Source organism: Phasianus colchicus, chromosome 3 (genome assembly GCF_987193195.1).
Source record: "Phasianus colchicus chromosome 3, bPhaCol1.hap1.1, whole genome shotgun sequence".
Lineage (NCBI taxonomy): Eukaryota > Metazoa > Chordata > Aves > Galliformes > Phasianidae > Phasianus > Phasianus colchicus.
This window is the reverse complement of record NC_143438.1, coordinates 19,210,948-19,231,400: the sequence shown is the minus strand read 5'-3', so window position 1 is coordinate 19,231,400 and position 20,453 is coordinate 19,210,948. Positions and strand designations below refer to the sequence as shown.

Below are 20,453 nucleotides of genomic sequence, written 5' to 3'. Positions count from 1 at the left end.
TACTCTAGTTGTCCATCACAGATAGTATAAGCAATTTATTTCAGTTACAATGATTAGGCTAATTGAGAAACCCAAGGATAATCAGCAGCTGAAATGAGGTGGGACTGAAGCTTGAAACAAGCAAGCTAAGTGGGCTGCTTTCAGGAATGGGTTACATACAGCTAGTGTGAGCAGAGCATTTACCAAGGTCCTTTTTTAGCTCTGTCCTGTAGAGTTCCATCCCATACTTTTCCATATCATTATTTCTCATTATGTCTTCCTTCAGTCACCAGTGCCCACCCTATTTTCCTAAATATGAATACATAATTTTTAGATCAGCTCAGTCATATTCTTTTCCATTTATTCAATTTCATATCAAAACTCTTCTGTTGAAAACAACTTCGATTGTCCTATTTTCCAGCCAGTGTAACACACAGTTCCACATAAAATGACACAGTATTCGTTGCATAGTTCCCTCCTGTTTAGGTAAGGTCTAAGCTGGTCTTCTGTGACTCCATCCATAGCATTTTGAAGTTGCATTCATACTACTAACTGTCTGCTATATTCTCCTAGCTTGAAAGTGAATTTTTATCTCTTTCCTACTCTTTCCTGACTTCATCCTACATACTTCCTAAATGCTTATCCCCATTATGTTTAGCAATGGCCATGCTACCTTCCATAAGGTATCTTTGCAGACTCCTTTTATAAAGGCAGACCTCTACTTCATCTATCAAAAAAAAAAAAAAAAAAAAAAAAAAAAGTAAACAGAAAGCAGTTACAGGTTTTAGTATTCGATTGTACTTTCTATCTTGCCTTGTTTACTTAATAAAAAATCATTTTTCTGATATTTAACACGCATGATAGGGAAAACGGACAAGGGAGTGCTGGTATAGTAGAGGAGAATATATCACCATAATCTGGATACAAGAGCAAGCACTGAAGAGTATAATAAATAGAATTTGTAAATATCACAGTTTCTTATTCTACTCAGTCCATCTTTCATAGACTATGATTTTTATTTTATTTTATTTTATTTTATTTTTAATTTAATAAAAAGATCAGAAATTTCTGTCTGGATGTGTTTAAGAGCCAAAACTGAGAGACCACCAAATATCTAGACCTGGGGACTTAATATTCTTTCCCTCTATCCTGAAGGGTTTTCCTGAATAAAGTGAATTATAATGAATAATGCTAAATGGTTACAAAAAAGACATGCTTTTCCTTCAGGGCAGGTGGAATTTTAAATTTCCTAGTCTTTGCTGTCCAGTGCTTTCACCTGCCGGCAAACTATCAGCTTTATTAGAGAAATAGAATAAGCACAGAAGCGTGCCAAATATCTAAAAACTCACCATAATCTCATCAGGAGTTTATATCTTCAGCTCAGGCTGAAACCTTACAGCTTCAGAGAGCACAGGCAGTTCACTAAAGCATAAAGAATTGGGGCACTGAGAGATCGTGCCTGCTTAGAAAACTGTATAATTTAATAAAGTGTTCATTGATGTCTACACAGTGGCTCCTCAAACTTGTGTTATTGCCTGTGCCTGCAGCATGGTTAGTCCCATTCCTCCTAATTAGATGATAGCAGGAGGATTACATTCTCTCTTAGCAGACAGGAAAAAATGGGAACAACCATTTCTCATGGAAACTCACATCAGAAATTTAAGAAAGAATAACAGCAAGGAAGCTAGTTCAGTCATATCTATGTATATCTTGAATTTATTAGAATAGAAGCATTAGTATTGAAAAATACAGCTTAATATTCACAAATCTCAGAAATGATACATGGCATTACAGAATATTTCTTGAATGGCAAGAAGATATAATTGCAATGCATTTGAAAATTTGAAAACGTAAGCCACTTTCATCTTGTGTTCAATTAATTCTTTTAATACATTAAAGAGTTCTACACTAGCTTTTTTTTTTTCTGTTTAAACAGAAAATTAAAAATTACATGGTGAGTTGACAGATTTTGGGACTGGAATGAAATTGTGAAAAAGAAAGTAGGTATTGGTATTATCTTTTATGATACTAATTTCCTCTGGTTTGATAAAATTATCATAATTTAATCATCATCAGTGAGTCAGAATTTATAATTAGTTTGGAAATTTTATTGTGTTATTCTATGGTGAGAAACCACCATTAAGAATAAATCTCATATGCATATATTTTATAATAACCTATGCCCAACATTATATCATCTACTGTCTTGAAATAATACAACATCTTGTATAATCTTGAAATAATACAACATACACTTGTATAACATCAACAAGATGAAGCACTGTACTGTCAGGTGTTCCATGGAGGCAATAGAATAATTTTATATTGGCTTTGCAATGTGATGTTATTGGCTATGCAACCTAAGATCACATTCTACTTTTTGCTCCAAATAGTCCTTTCTTTAAATTAAATACAACAGGTTGAACCAAAATCTTTTCAAAATTGGTTTGGCACCAGCATAAACTGAACATCTCTAGTTCACATAATAAAAATGACCCATTTTTTGTCCATCTCTTAAGAATGTGACTGATTTTAAAAGTAGATACCTACTCCTAAGTGGCACATCACTCTCACAACAAGGCACCAGAATTGGACATGACAAACTGCGGAATGGTGTGGGTCAATTAGAAACTTCACTGATGAGGAAAACTTTTCATAAGAATGCCTCCATCTACTTTGAAACACTCAGACGACTCTTCCCAGTCAGTAAATACCCCTTACGCATCCACTGACACTGCTACATGGAAATATATAGGTAGATGCTGATCAGGTAAACAAAATTACGCATATTCTGACACAGGGTACCACATTTGTGTCAAGACTGTCTTGAATTCAAGTCTTTTGCGATATCTACAGATGTGTTATACAACCTCTTTTACCTCCTCAGTCTTCAAGACCATAAATGTTTGTTAGGCCAACACAGCACATTCAGTTGGATCAGCAGCATTGCAAAAAAAGAGATATAGTTGTGGTTTTTGGAAATGTTCTTGGAGGAAATCTGATGAACATTTTTGCATAGTACAGTTTGTGGGTTTTTTTTTACATGCCTTTCATGGTTGCTGATAATACAGAGGTGCTGATCTGCTGGTTGTTTATGTCGTTTTTGTCATTTGATGGTTATATTTTTGGATGTTCACTATAGCACCAGAGAAAATGATAATGTATTCCAGAGATAATGAATTTACTGAAGAGTTACTGAATTTGTAGCAAAAGCCAGAATGGAAAACACTTTTCCAGTCCTGATGTAATCATACATGTAGAACAGTGCTTTACAAAACAAATGCTTGAAATTACTCTTTCATGGGGAAAAAAAAAAAAAAAAAAATCAACCTACTGAAGAATACTTGCAGTATCTATCTCAGTAATACGAAGAATATGAAGGAGTCTTCCCAGAAAGAACACTCCTGTAGAAAATTAGATTGATGAGTTCTACATGAGCTTTCACCACAACATAACTTCTTCTTTCCTTCTAGTCTTTGTATATCCACAGGATATAAACTACTTAACTGTCTTTTTTTCCTCAACTTGTGTTTAGTTTTTGAGCCCATTTTTTTCTCTTTACGATCTAAAAATTTATCTATTCCTTGAAAGAATGTAATATTTTTCCAAATACATCTAGCAAAGCTCATGAAATACATTGTCTTCATCCAAAAACCATATACCTCATCTGTAAATCCTTGGATTATTACAGCTACAGCAATTCTAACAGATCTTATAGCATTCATTATTGCATCATCCAAGATGTAGAGTAGGAATATGATTTTTTGGTTTTTTTTTTCTTTTCTATTACTCTACAGTAGATAATGTAACATGGTTATTCTAGTCTTCTGCTGTAGTCTGTATGACCAAGAAACTCAGGTGAAGACATACTAAGTGATCACCCAAGACTACAGAGAAAGTATGTGATGGACATTAAGGCAGATTGTATCTTTTGAAGTTTCAAAGTACAATACTCTAGTGAACCTCATAAGGTTCAACAAATCCAAGCGCAAGAACTTGCATCTGGGTCATAGTCACCCCCACTGTCAATACAAGCTTGGAGAGGTAAGGATAGAGCACAGCCCTTCTGAAAAAGACTTGCAGGTACTAGCAGATGTCAAGCTGGACAAAAGCCAGCAGTATGCCCTCGCAGCCCAGAAAGCCAGTCTGGGCTGCATTAAAAGAAGTGTGATCAGCAGGTTGAGGAAGGTGATCCTGCCCCTCTGCTCTGTGCTGGTGACAGCTCACCTGGAGAACTGCATCCAAATGTGGAGTCCTTAATACAGGCAAGATAAGGGTGCGTTGAGGAGTGTCCAGAGGAAGGCCATAAAAGTGACCTGAGGGATGGAACTGCTCCCCTGTGAGGACGGGCTAAGAGTGCTGGAGCTTTTCATCTACTGCTGGAGAAGAGAAGGCTCTGGGGAGACCTGTTAGCAGCATTTCAGTATCTAAAGGGGGTTACAGAGAAAGAAGAGGACAGACTCTTTAAAAGGATCTCTTGTAACAACACAAGAAGGAACAGTTTCAAACTAAAGGAGGAGAATTAGACTGTATATAACGAAAAGGTTTTTTACAATAAATGTAGTAAGGCACTGGCACAGATTGCCCAGAGAGGTGGTGGATAACCCATACTTGGAGACATTCAAGCTCAGGCTGGACCTGATGAAGCTGTACATGTCTCTGTTCATTGCAGGAGAGCTGGACTAGATGACTTTTAAGGGTCCCTTCCAAACCAAACAATCCTACAATTCTTTGATTCTACTGAATAGTCTTTCATTTATTCTCTTTGGTGAGGCTTCTGTTTTTTATCCTACACTTATGGACCATGTTTCAAATCTGTTTGATGAGATCATCAAGTTTGTGAATTGTAATGAATATAGCCAAGTGAAATCATTCAGCTGCTCAGTGAGGGGTTGTGTCTGCAGACAAAACTACTAAGTACCCCTCTGTAGGATAAAGCTATGTTCCAAAGATCTATAAATACACTTGAATTACTGTAGTTGCATAACTTAATAGAGCATTGATGTAAGTGAGTATGGTTTGATGAGCAAATAGATAATGGAATAACAAGCACAACGTCAATTATCTATAGCAAGTCTAACAATGTTTTAGAAAAGGTATCTATGCTATTATGAGAGAAAGTATACACACAACAGAAAGTGTCCATATATCACTTTCAAATGTGTATAAAATAACACTCGATACTGGCTGTCATTAAAATCTGTAAGATTACGGATGAAAAGCAGAAGGTGGTGACATATTGAAGCATGAATAGTAAAGATTGATAATTAATATGGTAATGAATCATACAATGTTTAAGAAACTGATAAATTGACATACAAGAGAGACCTCATTCTCTCTAAAGAAGCTACTCAAAACTGAAATTGTTTAAACAGTTTTTGGTTACCTGTACATAGGAAGGATGTCAATTTTACTGTGCCAAATAAAGAAACCTATGCATCAAATGAAATATTGAGCAAAATTCTATGGGTAAGCATAAGCAGCACATATCTTCAAAACATGTGAGATCTGAGACATTTTCAGGAAGCCACTTGTGATAAGTGCAAGATCAGTTGTCAATGGAGAATGCACAGCTAAACAGTGCCCTTACTGGCAAACAGGGCAAAGTGGAGAGTGAGATAAAGAAGAGCTGTAGAGGATCAACACCCTTAATTTCCTTTTCTCCTCGCCAGCTCCCAGTCCTTGCTTAGCAGCAAGTAAGGAAGCAACAACATAATGCAATACAGCATGAAGATATTCCAGAGTAGAGAAAGGAAATAATCAAGAGGGTAGCTCTGAATTATGGTAAACTTTAAAAGGAATGCTCATCTCATATTTGTATGTGTGCATATTTATGCTTTAGCTTGGGAAGTAAAGGTCTTCCAGTGCAAGTGAAAGCCAGTATTTCAGTGACTGGATTAAACAAAGCCTGGCATTTTGTTTGTTCTTAAGAGACCTATGAAAGGAAAGTAAATGATTTTCCACACTTTGGCAATGATCTGAGATGTTTTCTGGTAGTCTGCACAGGCTGCCTTGAAGAAGGAAAAAAGACAGACATTAAGAAAAGTCTACTGGATCTGAGGCTTTGAAATTCAATTTCAAATGTATCAGCTTGAGCAAGACTATGTTTTAAAAAAAAAAAAAGGAGAAAAAAAAAAAAAGCTTTACTTGTGATATTTTCCCCACTTTATCACATATCAAAGCATTGAGCATACCAGGTGTTATACATTCTCAAATATGATCATAAAAAACTGTTAATGAAAGAAAGGAGCATTTGTTTAAAGGGATCTTTTTTTTTCCCCCAGCATATTTTCTCTCCAAAGTGTGACTTCATTAACTCCAAAATCATTCACAAATTTAATACAGATGGCAGCTAATCAGGCAGAGATGTTAACTGAGGCCATTCATCTCCAGGAGACTATGCTGATCACCAGGTCTTAGGATCTTCACAGTGAAATTATTCAATTGTGTAGACTTTTTAATATGTGATGAAACACAGAGAAAAAAAAAAAATTAAAAGGGAGTGACAGTCACCTAGTAGTCATTCTATTCAAGAAGGCCTCAGAGGAAGAAAAATCAAAGCCAGGCAAATATTGTATTATAGTTTCTAATTTGTGTTCTGGCAACATCTCACTGCTCCTTCTTTCTGCTTGTAACACCAATTAGTTTCTCTAGAATGATGTAAAAAGGAAAAAAAAAAAACAAAAAAAAAACTCTAAAACCCAAAATAATATGGTGTTTTCATCACCATTATCCAATATAATTTGAGGCTTGCAATATCTAATTTGCCATGTATCCATCACTGATAATTCCAATGGCCATGAATTTCAGGCTATGTTTGCTTTAATTAGGAATTTGAAAAGTGAAGCACTCCAAACAAGTGGACACTAGAATAGAGTGGTAATAATCCTTCTGAAAAAATGGACCTTCCTTTCCTTTTTTTTTTGTTTTCTTTTTTTATTTATTTTTATTTTTATTTTTATTTATTTCTCCTCTTTCTAGTGGTCACTGGAGACCTGCAGCAATGATAGCTCTGAAGCAACACACTATTAAACTCTTTGACAGTAGCTAACAGAATATTCTTTTTACTGTGTACTGCTTTTTAAGTTGCAGTTGTTTTTTGTTGTTTTTTACTAAATGACAGTACCAACTGCACAGTAAATTAAACTTTCTTTTGCACTATTCTGTAGTCAAAAGAATGAAGATATAATGTTATTTCAGATAATTTAATAAATTTCACATCCAATTTTTTTATTACTGACAATTGAAACAATGAAAGGGATTTTCTACTCTTACTGTGAGCATTTGATACATCATAAAATGGTGTCTGGAGAGTGAGACTTAGGGAAGGATTACTGTGGCTGCAGAAGTTATCCTGTTGTTTTTACTGGCTTTTTTGTCCAACCAGACTTCAAATCTGGAACACTTGAAGTAAAGAGTGTTAATTAGCAATTGGCATGTCATATACAACAACTACAGTGCTATCAGCAAATTTATTGAAACTAGAATAAGCTAGAGAATTTTTTATGCCGTTCACTCAGAAACAGATAGAAGAAACTAGTATGATACTAAAATTTATTAAAATATCAAATTGCAGCTTTAATTCTCCAGCTCTTCCAGCCCTTTTTCTTTTTCTTTTTCTTTTTTTATCTTTTTTATTTTCTGGCTTGACCTTTTATTTTTTTATGTTATTCTTAGTTCTTAATGATTACAGTGATCCATAGTTCCTAAATAATTACAGACAATTGCTTTTTATCTTTGCCTATTTTCTTCCTTTCCTTCTATCTTAGAAATTTTCTGTGGGTGGCATGTGATAGAATTCTGCTTGGCATATATATTTGATTAATAATTCTATTCAATATTCCCTTTCAAGTAAAACTACTTCAGATCTGCTGATCTGAATCTCCGCTGATCAACTTGATCAGCTGTGTTTCATTTGTGGTTTTATTTTTCCTGTATCGCTATAGTCCCTTTTACATGATTATTGGACATTAATGAACACAGTATGAACTATCCTATCAGTAATGACCAGTGGCTCTTGTATCACATCCAGAATATCTGTTCCCTGACAACTCTCTCTACTTCAAAATAGAAATGTAAGCTGTAAAAGCCACTACTATGTAATGTCTATCCCTGTCCACGCCTTATCCAAAAGAGCATTGCTATTTTGCTCAAATCAAGATCTAGCTACACTTGTGTTAACCAGAAAACAAAAGGTGAATGCTGGGTATTACTGTAAATTCAGGTAATAAACTCAAACAGACTGCAAGACAATTTAAGGATGCTGCACTACAATTATCACAGTTTAGCAAAAATGGATTCATATGACATAGGTTTATCTAATTTCTTCTTTTGTTAAACAAAGAATAGTTTTAACATATATATATTTTAACAGTTAAATATATAAAGGCTTTTTTTGTTTGTTTGTTTTCTGTCAGATTCTGATGTATGATTAACTTTGGCCCAGTAAATTGTGCTGGTTTAAATCAATATACCTTATCTGTGGTTTTATGTGGGAGTAAAATGTCTCATTATTTATGCAATAGTTTTAAAATTTTTTAGTTGTCTCTTTGCTTTGTTTTATTTATTTGTTTTTAGGTACTTTGAATCTAAGATGAATAAGCGACTATTATATTTGTAAATTGAATGTTCATATTTGAATTATAAATTAGAAATCAAGCCTTACACTTCTGTGCAAAAAACGCTGTGTGGGTTTCTGGTTTGATTTTATTTTATTTTATTTTTTTCTTTTTAATATTCAGTTTGATTGAAAAATAACTGTACAAAGAACTATGAGGCATAAAATTATTGGAATTCTTTATGTTTGTAAATTACTATCCAGTCTATGGCTTTTTTGTCTGCTTATAATTAGGTACTGCCTCATCAGAATTGTACAACTATTAATTTAAATTCAACTTTTAAAGAATGGTCTCTTTTCTAATTGGAAATAAATAATCCATTATTAATGATGCATTGATATTTGGAGCTTACTAACCATGAAGTAGTTTCTTCTACAGAAAGTTTTAAAATGTGTTTACAGGTCTTAATTCTAATTTCTGCTGTATTATATACCACATTTCAATGCAATTTTTGTACACGTGCTGGTGTCTCAAGCAACATGTACATATTTTTCTCTACAGAATATTCTTTTGTAAACTTACCAAAACACTGCAACAGCAACTGAAATTTTTATGTGAAGATTTTGAATAGGTAACCACAAGGAGAGTGCAGAAAAATAATTATCTAATTTCAAAAGTCAATAGTATACTGAAACAAAGTATTTTCTCAGCGATAAGCAGAATTCCATCCTGTCCTTTCTGCATTAGTGTATAAATAGTTACATAAATTATTCCTAGTTCCCTGAGAAAACTCCCTTAGACAAAGCTGTATTCATAGGATATCAAGAATTTGCCTACTTAAAGGCAGAGTCCTTGAAATTTCTCAAAGAAAGAATCAGTTCATTGCTCGATTTTAGCAAATAATCTAATGGAAATTTACATCTATTTATGTGTCAAATATATATTTGAAACATAAATAAACATATGTGATACATATGTTTACATATGTTACATACAGAGCAACAATGTATAATGTGCTGCAAAATTTCACAGCAAAAACACTTAATGTAAAATATCCATATTTGGACTAGCAAATAAGAACCAGATCAGCCCATTTTTACCTACAGATTCCTTCAAAAAACAGAGGTTTTAAAATTGTAAAAGTACATAGAACTGTTTGTCATAGACAGTCCTTAAGATTTCTGGGTTGCAGGGTTACCAGGAAAATCTGGCTCCCACATTTTCTACTAATGCTGTCATATATAAGCTGTCTGGGAAAAAATTATCTACAAAGATACACATAAAAAAGTACACATACAGATATGATGTACCCAGATAAATTTTGCAAAAATAGAAATTCTGAGGAGAAGTGTCAATATAAGACATGCTGACTTTCTGTGACCAAAACCACAACTGAGGAAGAAAATCTATTTTCCAAGGCATACTGTAACTTAATTAGTAGCTAAAGTTTTGTTTTGACATATTTACATAACTGAGTCTAGCTTCTCACTTCTGGAAGGATGAATCTCTGTCATTTTGCTTCGGGAAATATTTTTCACACCTACTGAGAACAATGCATGGACTCAGTGCATCAACATGGAGAAGCAAATGCTGAACTTTTAAATCTTCCTATTTGCAGGTTGCTTTATGTTAAAACAAGCAGTTTTAAGAAACTTACAACTTCAGACAAAAGTACAAGGAGTGCTAGTTTATAACCATTCACAAAGGTGTGAAAAACAGTGGTTCCAAACGGAACAAAAAAATGATTCCTAACAAGCCTTAAAAGTCAGTTAAATTAAATGGCAGCATTGGCAAAAATGACAAAAGATATTAACTTTTTAATTACTCCTTCAATTCTCTTTAGCACCAGTTTTTCATCCAATGCCATTCACAGTGCATTATTTGTTGTGTTCCACAATTTGAACATGGATTTTCATTGGTATATTGACAGTTTTCTCTTCTTCCCTTAACATTTTCATTTTATTCCTGGTCTTCCAAAAACTTATTTGAGAAAGGCAGACTAGCATAAGAATCTAGCATTATGTTACTACAGGTATGTCACAGATCCGTTCTCTGCTTCAGCAACAAAAAGCCAGCTATTTTAGTGACTGAAGTGTACTTGTTGAAGATATTCATTGATGTCACTCAGAGCACAACGTGATGTATATTTGAAGTATACATGAGCATATTTAAAGAATCTATGAAAATTTTTCTCAAAGTGATAGGAAGCATAGAACCACAATGTTATTTTATATATACTTACACATCAGCAAAGCTTTGGATAAAATGTCAAGCAATGAATTCCTCCCTCTTCTTTATACACTATAAAGTAAAATACATGTATCTTCTCTAATAATTGTTATATGACTGGAGATAGAAGAAATCAAGTGTAAATTTTTCCTGTGCCTATGAATTTATGTTAACATTTGATGTAGGTTTACCACATTACACAGCATAACTCTTTAAGAATGCCATAATGGGGAAAATAAAAACCACATCACCTCTAGAAGACATGGACAGATGTTTAAAAAATGATGAAAGTGGAAATGATGAAATTCACTTTGATACTGTTGAAAGTCTTGCATTGGCAACTGTGAGGTAGGACATCAAACAGTACCTGACATATCAAGAGCAACAAGTCACACAGCAGACGGACAGCAACAGCAGCACTACTACTGTCATTTCCACCCACTGCATGTGGGCCCTTCTCATGATTTACAAATGGGCAGCAGCCTCTTGAAAGCCTCTATTACTCAAATTTTTCCCAGCTCCAGTTCCACAATCTGCTGCAGAGTTAATACAGAAACAGTCTTCCCCCCAAAACCTCTCTTCAGGTCTATAATGTTCAGTCCTCATCAAAGTGAAGGGATGTAAATAAATTATCATCCACAGCACCAACATCTGTAATGACCTCTTTCTCTCCTTTTGTTAGCAAATTGCTGTTATTCATTACATTTAAGAGAACTCTCTCATTAGAAATGAAACATCAGAAACATAATGTTCTAGAAATACATTAATGACTGATATCACCCAGACTGTTTTGGCTTCCCCACTTCAGAAACTTTTTTCATTGAACTCTTAGGTGAAGTTGAGTTCTTTCTTATGAGACCTGAGGGGAAACAAGGAAGGAAAATTGAGTTACTAACATAGTAATAAGGATTTTAAAATAAGATGAAATGAGGGGATGCTAACAGAAACATGTAATTTAGGTATAAAGAGTCAGTTTCTGGAAACCATTCCAGGTTATCCTCCAAAGTAAAAGGAATAGGTGAATGTAAGCCAAGAAGGGTGAAGAAAATGCTGCACTGGCTATCTATCTTCTTTGATAGATACATTTATACAGTAATACAAAAGACACAGTGAACAAACCCAGAAAATTCTGAAGGTTTTTTCTTTTTTTAATAAGTTGAAAATCATTCGATAAGCACAATAGAGAACTGGTGAACTATCCCGTAGGCCTGGAAGATTATGATAATATTATAAGCAGGAAAGAACAGAAGGAACAGAAGAGGAGATGGCTCTTGAAAGAGACAATACACCACTAATGAAAGCTTTTCTTGTCCAAAAGTAGGACATGATAATCAGTTAAGAACAGATAGTGGCTAGGCCACTATCTTTTCATTCAAAACATAAGGAAGCAAGTATTTCATAAATATAAAATATATCATATTGCTAAATATGAGTATAAAAGAAGAGCAGGCAAAGGAAGAGATAATATGGAAATAGTCAAAGAACAAAATGAGAAGTCAGACACATATAGGTTGAAATAATTATCTAAAAACATTAGCAAGAGAAGATGATTAAAAGTGTTGGTTCCACGATCAACGGAGAAGTGGAGCTTTTTCAGATAGAACGTAGGAAGTTGGAAAGTACAATGTCTTTTTTTCAGCAGTGTTGTCTGCAAAGGTAAATTTAGAGCAAGTAGCTAATTAATGTTGGCAATAAGACTGTGTGATCTTAACATTAAACAAGAAGTCAGGATAAATAAGTTGGGGAACTCAGATGAAAATGGCCAGCTTTTGTAGTCCTGTCAGCCGTGTAACAGACTGTATTTGAAAACAAGAACCACAAGCTTCAGAAACAGCTCCTAGGTAGCAAGTGAAGTGAACTCCGCTTGGAGGAAAGGGAGTGACACTGGATAGGGTGTTCAAGTCAATTACATTGGGCTGCAGGACTCTTCATTTACTGGCAAGACATTCAGAAAGCTCAGCAACCATCCGTCAGCACATTTGTGTTGATAAAACAAAACCACCTCAGTGTGGGAACCATGCAAGGCTCAAGGGCCACATACTGGCCACTGCAAATTATAGCTTTTTAAAGTGTTGTGCCTAATGAATTTGCTATTAGAACAAGAATTGTCTGAAGCAGTTTCAGAATAATTAGAGTCTGTTATTGGAAAACTTATTTTCCACTCCAATTCCACTCTAAATTCTTTCTATAATTGAATAATTATCACGCCTTGTGGACAGAGAAAAATTGTTAAATGCCAACCCTCTTAATGCTAGTGAGGCAAACAGATCACTGAATATGAAGATTAGATCACTGAATATGATCTAAAGGTATAATCTGGATCCTAAAAAGAAACAGACATACAAAAAGGATTACTACCTATTAGAAGAATGAAATATATCTTTACCACTTGGGCAACAACGGGAAGAGCTCAGATTAGATAGTAAATCCATTTGTGAACACTGCACCTCAATACAGGTGTGTAGATGCCAATGTGAAACTGCCGTGACCACTGTGGTACAACTGAACAAGCTGATGCCATTAGGTTCTAATAGAAAATCCTGTGAGAAGGGAGATAAAGTTACAACTTTTAAGTACATGAAAGACTTATGCAAAGAGACAGAGGATAATCTGTTATCCATTTCTACTGAACATGACAAGACGTAATGGTTTAGATGATTTGTAGCTGGGAGGGAAAAAAAAGCCCAGTGAATGAATTTTTTGTAACTTTAATGATAATTACATCTACAGACAGAACTAGCACACATTTACATAGTACAATCCATCTCCTAAGACTGTCTTGGAGATTAAACTCCCTTTCCACCTCTATCCATCCATAATCTTGTAAGAGTTATACCCAGAAGACCAACCCTGAACTTCATTTTATTTACACAGGAAAAAATTTTAAAAAAAGCCTTTATATATAACATTTATTTTCTAATTTTTTGCTTCCACACAATGACTATGAACAGAGTATGAGAATGTAATTGTCTGAGACAATGCTGATTACACAGATCTTAATTTGGGGAAAAAAAAAAAAAAAAGAGTCCTGTTAACCTAGATTTAACATAAAATAAAAAATAAATAATATTTGTAGTTGGCTTCCCCAGCCCTCTAGGGATTAAGCATAATTTGAAACACTAAATGCCTACTCATATTTTGTTTAGTAGTAGCTCATTCTATATCTTCTTTTTTAGAGCTATCACTTCAGAATACTGGATTTTCAGAAGTACCATTCAGCATCACTGGGAAACAAAGCCCAAGGCTCTGAACACACAGTGGTTAATACTTGTACACCCACTGTGTCTTCAAGGAAAGGAAGGTGAAATGATTCCAAGTATGCAGAAGAGATGCAGTCCGAAAGAGGAAAAATACTATGAGAGCTATAATCACATTTCTATTAAGGATGACCTGTCTCCAATATGATGTTTGATTCTTTTAGATCTTTCGGCCATTTCAAATTACACTTAGCTCTAATGTGATATGTCATTTATCATCACATATAAAATAGTACATTCCTAAAGTGACTGGGAGAGAAACAGAAGAAAGAAATAATTTTTAAGTTAGAGACAAAATGTAAAAATGTAAAATCCACATTTTGATGAATTCATAAATTATTTATTCATTAGACTTGAAAGAGCTTTTTTGACTTTTTTTTCTCATTCTTCTGCATTTATTTTATTATTATTTTTACATGTTTTGCACCTTGGGATACATTTTCCAGCTCCCAGTTAGGAGTTCAGGCTTCCTATTTCCCCTCTTCCCCTATATGCACTTTTACTCAACAATTTCACAAGTAAATCCCATAGCATAGGCTTTCAAGGCAGATGGAAGGATTTTGAGCATAGGTGAGTCTCACCAGAGTGGCTTTACAAAGAAAGGATCCAAATGATTATATCTAAAGCAGCTCAATTAATAGGATAAATTCCCAAGATGAAAGTGAGAAAGAATTCCACTCTCTACATCTATTATAGTATAAATATTACTTTGCACATTAGCCATAACACTTGACACATTACTCATTTTACATCATTTGTATTATATATATGTATATATAATATTTTGTTTGATGGCTCTAAAAAGTAAAGGAAAACTTGATTTTAATTACAATCATAATAGCAGTGCTCTGTTTCTAGAACAAATGCTGATGATCAGTTTAAAAAAAAAAAAATCAGTTATGGGATTATGACTTCTTTTACATTTCAGTAAATATTATTTGTGCAGTTCCTGACCATGTGCAAACTCAGAAAACTTCTAGGAGTTAATGACACTTCAGATTAAGTAGAGTGATCTTCAGTAACCATAAGGCCCTCTCTCTTCTGCAACAAGGAGAGAGCAGAAAAATAAATAGAAAAAAATACAAAACAGAAAACAATACCTACCTATTAATAGCTGGTAAGTGATTACTTTTATATCATTAATTACATGTTCTTAAATAATATCTATTATATATTGAAAATTATCCAGGAACTACAGCTTTACAGCGTGAACACTTGGTAGCATTTCATATTTGCAAAGTGTATAAAAGTCACAACACATAACATAAAATCCAGGAAGAGAATGGAGAAACACACACACAAAGTTGCCTATTTGCAAGAACATCCTAAGTATAATAGTACAGCATACAGATTAAAGTCAAACATCTGTGGTTGTCAGGAAAAATAAACTGAGAAGCAAATAACATTAGATGTACTAAACAGAAAATGCGATATACAAAATGAACATCAGGATACAAGCATCTGCACAGAAAGAATACTAGTGGTCAAGTTTGGAAGACAACAGAGCAACAGTTTGATACAAGCTTATAATTTTGGAAAATTCATGAACAGAAACACAAAAAAGCAAAACACAACAGATACAAAAATTTTAAGGGTAAAATGTGTAAAAGTAAAAGCACAGAAATGAAAGCTTGATTTCCCTTATTGTTTTGTATCTCTCTAACAGAGAAGATTTAATAATTCTAAGGTATTTGACAGTGTTTGACTTACAACAATGTAGTCCTTTTAGTGAGATAGTATTTTGATAATATATTTAGTATATAATTCTATGTGTTGCTTTGGATTTTTGTTTGGTGCACTCTGAAGCAGAAGTGCATTTTGCAGTTAATAAGAATGATCAGCTCTGCATGTGTTCTTATTTTGTTCTTCTCTTGCAGGAGAAGTTTTGGTCACACATATTTTATATATAATTCATTCATTCCTACTGTCCTATGCACTTCATTATTGAGGCTCACCTTGGTCTTTAAATCAATTAAATCAAATCCTGACAAATACATATTGGAGATCATTAAAAGGTTATGATAAAAACTCCACATACTGCAAACCAAGAATTATGTAAGGAATGAAAATTGCCCTTTTCTTAAAATCTAGGTGAAAACTAATAAAATGTCTGAAAAAATTAGAAGTCTTGAACCTACACCATTTGACTAATGCCACTAATAACAGCACAGCTAAGCAAAGATTACGACACAGAGAGATGAGGGTGATGGTTAACACAATAAATATCAGAAATACGGAACCATTTTATTTTTATTTTCTGCAAGAAAATTAAGGTCTGAGAATGAAGCGTAGCTTTCCTTAAGAACTAAGTTGGCCAAAGCGCATGAATCTGTACAACTCTTCACAGTGTTAAAAGCAATTTAAGTATGCTTGCATTTGTATGTATGACCAAACCCTGCCAACTACAATGGGAATAAAGCACAGCCTCCAGTCATATGCAGAACACTGGGGTCTCCCATGCATTAAGTCATATTAGTGTAAAAGTACAGCATGGCCCTCAAACTTCTACAGTTTAGTACATCCTCCAAGAGATAATGCATTGAAGGAGGTGGCTTTTGGTCCTCCCTATAGACCCACTGTCAAGCTCTTTTCCCCAGCTAATTAGGGAAAAAGCGCCAGAAATTTGCTGACAAGAAGCTTCTGCAGTGCTGCTGAGCCCTGCATCTTCTTGCTCCTCAGACACGTGGCTTTTATATGTGAACAAGTGCTTAAAGTTTCAAGCATGGTCTAATCACCAAGAGCACCTGACAGTTGCTGTTAACCAAAATGCCTTTCAGAGAAAATACCAAAAAAACAAAAAAACAAAAAAACAAAAACAAAAACAAACAAACAAAAAAAAAACACCAAAAAACCCACCAAAAAACAAAGCAACCAAATAACAACAACAACAAAAAAGCAAAATCCACAGAGAGAGGCAGTGTAAATTAGCACCTATTTATCCTCAAGTTTTCTATTTTAATGAGGAGCACAAAAGATTCTGGTGTGGTCTTTTCCAAGCATAAAAACTGCAAAGAGACAAGAATGTGAAGTGACCAGCAGAAAGCACCATAACTGGCCATTGTTACCGTATCTTTCCCATGTTAATCAGCTGTTACAAACTATTTGAGCACCAAGAAAATATCTAAGACTACTTGAATATCTACTGAGATTTGTTTTATTTTTTTCCTTATCTTGAAGAGAACTTGACTGAATGCTGTTGGAAAGCAAGAGCTCTAGATACGCGATTTTCTCTGAAAATTTTCTTTCCTGCACAGGATATTTTGAGTCTATTTGTGAATTATTGTTAAATCAGGGACTTACATAGTTTTTTAGTCAGGTTTTTGCTCTCATTTTATGTAAATACAATTTATTTTGTCTTTCCTTTCCTGAATTATTCTTACAGTACTCAAGTGACAGCTATCTACATGTGTTTCATAGTTTGCTCTGCATCAAAGGACATAGAAGTAAATTTGTTTCAGGAAAACAAAGTTTTATTTCTGAAGCACATGAACTTCATTACATCAGTCCAGTTAATACATAGTTTTTTGTCTTAGTGCTATCTGTTCATACCTCAAACACAGTTTAGATTGCATCTACACTGTAAAAGGTAGTGAAGCAAGTAAGTACTTTGTTTGCAGACAGTGTACATATCAGAATCACAGAATAGCTAAGGCTGCAAGGGACATCTGGGTCCCTCTGGTCCAGCTCCTGCTCAAGCAGGAACACCCTGAGCAGTCTGACTAGGGCCATGTCCAGGTGGCTCCAAGGAGGAGACCACCACAGTCTCCCTATTTAATTTCTGAGCAGCTCTGTCCCTCTCACAGCACAAAAATGCTTCAGAGTGTTCAAAGGTAATTTCCTCTGTTCAAGTTTGTTCCCGTTGCTTCTTTTCTTGGCAGTGGACACAATTGAGAAAAACCTGGCTCTGCCTTCTTCACACCCTTCCTTCAAGTGTTCATAGGCATTGATGAGATCCCTCTAGGCCTCTTCTTCTCCAGAACAAACAGTTCTAGCTCTCAGACTTTCCTCACAGTAGAGGTGCTCAGCTTCTCTGTTCACCTTTGTGACAAAACAGGTAAATTCACTTTGGCAAGGAAAAATCATTTAATCTGATGACAAAAATACATACCCCCCAAAAAAATAAAATAAAATAAAATAAAAAATAAATCAGTATTAGTACTCGAGTTTAATTAAAATAGCACTTCCTTCTCTTCCCTGACTACTGTAATCTCTGAAAGGCAAAGTCATAGCAACAAACTCAGTTGCACTATTACTGCAGGTGTCTGAAAAGATGGCACACCTCTGTCTTGTATGTAAGAACAGCACTTGCAGTTGTTGTGATCCTGTGCTTTTGTGACCTTTTTATCTTGCTTAGAATTTCTCTAGGCAGTCAGGCCCTGAAACTTGTCAGTTATATATTACTGCAGTTGTACAGCAGAATGAATTTTCTTCCTTCAGTGCCACAGCACATTGCTTGGACTAGCTGGTAGTCACACTAGACATAAATAATTTTGACAGTCAGAAGAAGAACACACTAAATATACAAGTTCCACAGATCAGCAATCAATCTTATCTGACAGACTAACCTCAGAAACAGTTTTAAAAAACATTTTTTCCTTTTGATCATCTAGACAAGTTCTATGGCAGTCGCTTTTCAGTCTCCCTTTATACCCAGGATCTAACAGTTTTCAGCATAAATAATGTATTTACTTACCTCCCTAAAATTCTAACTAAATGAAGCACCCTGAGACTGAAAGATAAAAATCTACAATTCAACAGGTACAGTTTACAGAGGGGACATGCTAGAGATTTGGCAATAGTGATGAACAAATTCTAGTAATTTCACTTATTCCAAAAACAGATTCTGAGATTGTACTAGGTAGATTACGTGGAGTTCCTGAGTACAGTCACAAAACCATTAACAACTTCTGTTCTCTTTTTACCTCTATAAAACCACAAGCAGAAATAATCACTCTGACAGTTTCCTTTTTGCTCTCTAACTTTGGTGGAGATATTGGTAGTTTCTATCATTTTATCTTTACAAAACACCTCACTAACCATCCATAACATTTTTATCCTTTACATTTGTTTTACATTCCTCTTTCAAATCTATTCTCTTAAACTCATGTCAAGTTTATCATGGTGTCCTATCTCAGCTTCAGTTTTTAGATAAACATATTAGAGTATAAAAATTAGAGGTATATATAATCCTACATTTTCACTCTTTAATGTTTTTTATGACACAATACATCTGAACTTCACTGACATTAAATACAACTGCAGAAAAAAAATTACAGCACCACAATGCACTAATGAAAATGACTCATCCAGAATAAGATATTTAGAACATGAATTTTTTTATAAGAAACATCCTAGAAAGCTTTTTAAAATCTCATTCTTACAAAACAAAAAGATGTGCAAATAATACTTTGGATTTCAACATAATTATTATTGCCATACTCTATATGTCATAATATTATAACATGCTTATAAAATATTTTTATCAATATTAATAATGTTTTTATTTTAAAAAATATGCCTCTGACTTAGGTTTCTCTTTTATTTCTGAAGGAAATTCATTCCAAGTGAATGCACTGGAACAAAATGTTACAGTTCTTTCATTAATTCCTCTACCATTTTATTCTTGTATGGGAAGCACATCATGCAAAGAAACAAAAGATACAAAAAGAGACAGTTAAACAATCAAGTCGGAACAATTTTACTGGAGTGAGAAGAAATTTGAATGAACACAGCCTCACATACATACAGAAATCTTTTGAAATCTTGCATTTTATTGAATTAATGTCGTGATTCTCCTCTGCCTTGTAGCTGACAGACAACAGAGTATTATCTCTAGCTAAGCTAGGTAAACCTAAAAATTGCGGGAACTCTAACCATCCAAAAACCCCTTTCAACCATTGACTGATTTATTACACTCACTTGCTGTGCAGTGTTCAACTGTACATTAGCTAGTGACTGCCTATTAAAAAAGACAGTGTAATGACTTGGATTTTAATATATACCAAACCACTGCTGAAAACAAAACAAAACAAACAACAACAACAACAAAAAAAAAACAAAAAAAAAAACAAAAAAAAACCAAAACCACGTTGTATTAGCATCTTTATCATACTTTTATTTTCTGTGTAAGTTCATGAAGCATCCACAGTGTGCGCTGCCCATGTGTACAGAAAATATTCCATCTTCCAATACAACAATATCTAATTGAAATACTACTTCAATTTCAGAGTTTTCAGAACATGGAAAGTGTTTTCATTTTGATAAGATATCCTCCTTCAGCTGAGATCAATTTGGATATCTAAATGCTATTATGAAAGGCAGAAGAATAAGAAAAAAAAAAAAAGTACTTGTAAGTACTTGTAAGTTTTTATTTTTTGTTTGTTTTGTTTGTTTGTTTGTTTGTAATGGCACAGGACTGACATTCAAAATT

General features: G+C 34.2%; 1 protein-coding gene across 2 annotated transcripts in view; it reads right to left on the bottom strand.

Moving 5' to 3' along the window:
- CDH10 (cadherin 10) overlaps positions 1-20,453 on the bottom strand; it is a 91,224-nt gene that overhangs the window by 59,817 nt on the left and 10,954 nt on the right. Inside the window, exon 1 of one of the 2 annotated variants that reach the window (XM_090137063.1) lies at positions 4,207-4,342. The exons of the other annotated variant lie outside the window; for it this stretch is intronic. The gene's annotated coding sequence lies outside the window, so the exon portion shown is untranslated. Of the gene's footprint in view, positions 1-4,206; positions 4,343-20,453 lie in introns of those variants that run through there. 2 annotated transcript variants of the gene reach the window in all.